Raw genomic sequence first — 5,314 nt, 5'->3', positions numbered from 1 at the left:
AATGGCGCACCGTGGCATGGTGCGCCATTACTAGTTTAACTAGTAATGGCGCACCACACCCACGGTGCGCCATTAGTATGTTTGGACAGGCGCACTAGTTCAAAAAAAAATTGGTACTAATGGCGCACCGCAGGCAGGGTGCGCCATTAGTAGTTTCAACACTAATGGCGCATCAGAAGGTGGTGCGCCATTAGTATATACTAATGGCGCACCACATGTCTGGTGCGCCATTAGTGTCATTTTCATCTATAGCCCTTTTCCTAGTAGTGTATGGAGAACTATGAAAGTCTCCTTTCTTTAATATTAGGTAAAAATAAAGATAAATAAACTGAGCTGCCCACAATGTGTTGATCCCGTGTCATCCCTCGGACTGATCATGGTCGGCAAACTAACTAACAGAAAACAAAGTGCCTAGACCTATTTATCCACAACACGAACGCAGTGGGCTTCTGGCATTAGTTGTACATGGAACTTAAAACGTCATGGCTATAACATGAAAACCAGCTGGAACATAAATCTGGCCAGAACATAAAATCCATCCAGAATATAAAAACCAACTGAACGTAAAATCCAACACATGCATCAGGATTAGTCATAACATTCTCCCCCTTAAGCTTGATGCACTCACCTGATCACCTACGCCAATCTTCTTATTCATCTCTTGGAAGGTATCTCTGGGTTGGGATTTTGTAAGGATGTCGGCATGCTGCTCTTCCATTATCACATGTTCCACAATATTTTTTCCTTCTTCCACCCAATTTCTCACAAAGTGTTCCACAACAACAAAATTCAAACATTTTAAAAATGTGCTATGTGAGTTTAGTGCACTGGTAGCACCACGAGGCTGGGTGCACCAAAAATGTAAGAAGATAGGAGATTGAAAAGGCACGTCAGTCGTTATATTGAAATTGATCGACTATTCGAGCAGATATCCCAATCAGCAAAATTGATCCTAACATTTACCCCGATAGCAAGATTTGTTGCAGTTTTTTTTTCTTTTTCTTTGTTTCGTTTATTCCTTTTCTTATTTTGTCTAACTTTTATTCCTTTTTTCTTTCGCTCTTCTTTTTGTTTCTTTTTATTTGCTTTTTTCTATTTTTGTTTCTTTGTTTTTTTGTTTCTTCTGGTATTTTCATTATCTATTAAAAAGTTCGTCGTAGTTTTTTTTTACGAGAGAAACTTCCAATGTATTCATCTTCAATCATGGTAGTACAAGAACTCCAGAGATAAAAAAAATTACAACCAGGTCCGTGGACCACCTAGCTACTACTACAAGCACTGGAGCGAGCCGAAAGTGTGTCTTCATCATAGCCCCTTCTTCATTGGAGCCGGGAAAAACTTGTTGTAGTAGATAGTCGGGAAATTGTCGTGCAAAGGCTTCAATATGACCAGCAAACTAGAGGAGCAACCCTCGGTGACAAAGAAAGTCATAGATTAGAAGGATCAAACCTGTAAACATGCAAACGAAGATGAATGAAGACCAGATCCATCGAAGAGCAGCACCGACCGAATCCCGTGAGATCCAACAAAGACACGCCTGCACACGCCCTAAGACAAACAGAGATAGAACATGCGAGACATTATTCCTACTGAGGGACCTCGCCGCCGCCACATAGTCCCAATTAAGATGCTGAACCTAACAAGAACGAGAATAGGGTCCCTCTCGCCAGCGGGGGGCCGAGATCCTCCGCACCTCCATGGGCCAAAGGCCATTGGAGATGGGGCAGACCAGCGGCGTTGCCGACGGCAGGAGAAAGAAAGCATGGAATCTTTTCTTATGATGTACTTAATATGTTTATCTTGTATTTAACAAATGTGCATCGCTTATTAACTAATATTCATCATGTATCGAGAAATGGTTGCCATGTATTAAAAAATGTTTACAATTTCTTGGACTGTACATTCGTGTATTAATTTTTTTGTAGTTTATTAAAAATCTCCCATCACACTTTGGAAAAATGTTTCTTGTGTATTATCATTATTTCCCTGTGTATAAAATATATAAACCATGTATATAAGTATTCATAATAATTTCTTAAAATGTTCATACTGTATTAAATATGTTGTAACATTATTAAAAAGTTCATGGTATGTTAATGGTGTTAATCATTTATCAAAAATTCTTATCATGTATTAGGAAGTGTTTATCATGTATTAAAATTTTCTTCATGTCTTTAAACTATGTGCATCTCACATTAACAAATATTCAGTGTGTACTAGTGTAATGTTCATCATGTAATAATAAATATTTGGCATGTATTAAAAAAAGTTTACAACTTCAGAAAATATTCACTCATGTATTAAAAAATGATTTTCTTGTATTAAAAATATATTTTTTATTAAAAAAATCTTAATCATGCTTTAAATAATGTTTACCATGTATTAAAAAAATTCATCATGTGTTGAAAAAATTTACCATGCATGAAAGGTATTCATCTTTATTTTAAAATTATTCATATTATATTAAAAAGTATTTACACTTTATTAAAAATGTTCATCATGTATTAACAAATGTTTATCTTTTATTCAAAATGTTTGACCATGTATTGAGAAGTGTTTATGGTGTATTAGAAAAGTCCCTTGAGTGTTTAAAAATTGCTCATCGTGAACAAATGTGCATCATGTGTTAGACAAATGTGCACCGTGTATGAAAATTTGTCCATCGTGCATAATTTTTTTTTCTAAATGTCCAACGAGGATGGTGCGTTTCTAGCCCAATGTGTGTGTTGCCATCAAGATGAGGAAATTAAGTTGCAAAAAAATGACCATGACCAAATTCATGAAAACTAAAGATCCTTCCTATATTTTGGTTACTCCCTCCTTCTATATATATATGCCTAATGCGTTTTTCGAGGCTAACTTTGACCAAGTGTTAGAGTAATTATATATGACATGCAAGTTACACAAAGCATACCGTCAAATTCGTACGTGAAAGGAGCTTCCAATGATATAATTTTCATATTATATATCTCATGTATTATTAATCTTACTAATAGTCAAAGGCGGTCTTGAGAAACACATTAGGCCCTATATAGATGGAATGAGGGAGTACATTAATTGGAATCCTAACACCTCGAGTAGCATCGCCCAAATTATGTGGAGTCCAATGCTTTTCACTAGGTGATATGAAATAAAAGGAACTACAAGTTATGGCATTGAATTCCACATCCTAATACAGCACTACTCCTCACGAAGGAACTAGATCGCCGTAATGGACTTAATTACTAGTACAGAGTGCACGCGAACGTGCCAGCAGAAAGAAGGAGGGCATGGGGAGCATGCTCGGATCCGGCGAGGCGTGGAAGTTAGGACCGGCAAACATGGCCTTCTGCGGTGTCGTGGCTAGCGCCGGCGTCGTCGCTGCCGCTTTAGTCCGAGGCAGCTTCTCCATCTGCTCCGGGCGAGGCTTCTTGTGTAAGTCCCAGCGCTCCGCCGAGGACGCGCGGCTACGGCTAGGCAGGCGCTTGTTGTTGCCGTCATGGCGGCCGCGATCCGTGGGCGGGGTCGCGCTGCACAAGGTCGCGAGTTTCTTGCTGTCCCAGCGTTCGACGGAGTCGGCGCGTCCGGGGCTCCCGCCGCTGTGTGACGACGACGACGACATGGTGGTGCAGGGCTTCTTGTATTTCTTGTGCGAGTCCCACCTCTCGACGGAGTCGGCACGGTCGGTGCTCCTGCTGCCCTCCGACGACGACGAGCAGATTGAGCTGCATGGGTTTGGGCACTTCTTGTTCCAGTCCCACCTCTTGACGAAGTCGGCGCGGCCTGGCATGGCGGACACCAGCATGGTGAGAACGAGGCCGTGCGGCGTCGGCAACAGCGGCAGCATCACGCTCTTGGGCGGCGTCGGGAGGATCGGCAGCATCTCGCTCCTCGGCGGCGTAGGGAGCAGCGGCGGGAGAAGAACTGCTGCTGCCATTGCTGTTCGTGGTAGATCGTGGAAGGAAATCAAGAAATAAATGGTACGAATAGATGATACCTCGGGACGCATATTTATAGTAGCTCGCTGTGTGTGTTCGTTCCCCACCCGGATCAGAGTCTGCAAGCTACAGTCGGAATCGGATTGGATGAGTAGCGGACACGGAAATGAGGCCACGCGCAAGACGGAGACAAACTTCTGGTTTTTTTTCGTGTCCGCTTGCCATTGGTGATACATATTTGATTTCTTTCAAATTCAATGCAGATCCTTTTGTATTCAAAGTGAAAAATGAATACGGATAGGGGTTCTCTAACATTAGTGACTACACACATGATACGTATGTATAGAACCTGAAACTATTTATCCTTCTTTCATGTGGCACACTCTCTCGGTGGATAGAAAACCACATGAATTTGGGATAAAAGGTATTTGATGCCTCAGGAAAAAAAAGAAGTTGTACAAAGAAGTTGGAGTGTATGTAAATTTTCCATTAAAATATTTTGCAAAGTAATCCTTTGAAAATTTTCCTAAAGATTCCAACCTAAAAATCAAATAAAATGCTACGCACGAAAAATTACAAAAGAATCAAATCCAACTAAATTCTTTTCAACCAAAGGAACCCTGAGTGGCACGGCAATGGAATGAGATCGACAAAACCTAGCATCTGCCACGTGTGCACCCAAATCTGGGCTCCCCTGGCTCTCAATCATCTATTTTTAAATAACTAGAACTCGATCACTATCTATCTTTTATATGTAAATAGTTTGTTTTGCAGGGACTATATCCAGATAGTTAGCTCATACAACCTTATTTCCCTCAACATACATATATGCCACATCATCATGGAAACATGTATGGAGAAGACCCATCTCAACCGCACGTATGAAAGGCACGTCTCAATAATTAAATTCAAAAAAATATTATTTTATTTTCAATATTAGCTCTCAAAATTTTCATCCAAGTATTCATATCATTAAACTATATTGCAACAAACACTTGACGCAACGGCCTGTTGGAAACGTAGCAGAATTTAAAATTTTCTACGCATCACCAAGATCAATCTATGGAGTTATCTAGCAACGAGGGAAAGGGGAGTGCATCTACATACCCTTATAGATCGCGCGCGGAAGCGTTCAAGAGAACGGGGTTGATGGAGTCGTACTCGTCGTGATCCAAATCACCGATGACCGAGCGCCGAACAGACGGCACCTCCGCGTTCAACACACGTACGGTTGGGAAGACGTCTCCTCCTTCTTGATCCAGCAAGGGAGAAGGAGAGGTTGATGGAGATCCAGCTGCACGACAGCGTGGTGGTGGAAGCAACGGCGATCTCGGCAGGGCTTCGCCAAGCTCAGCGAGAGGGAGAGGTGTCACGGGAGGGAGAGGGAGGCGCCAGGG

Source organism: Triticum dicoccoides, chromosome 1A (assembly GCF_002162155.2).
Source record: "Triticum dicoccoides isolate Atlit2015 ecotype Zavitan chromosome 1A, WEW_v2.0, whole genome shotgun sequence".
NCBI lineage: Eukaryota > Viridiplantae > Streptophyta > Magnoliopsida > Poales > Poaceae > Triticum > Triticum dicoccoides.
The sequence above is the reverse complement of the archived record's forward strand: the minus strand, read 5'-3'. Positions refer to the sequence as shown.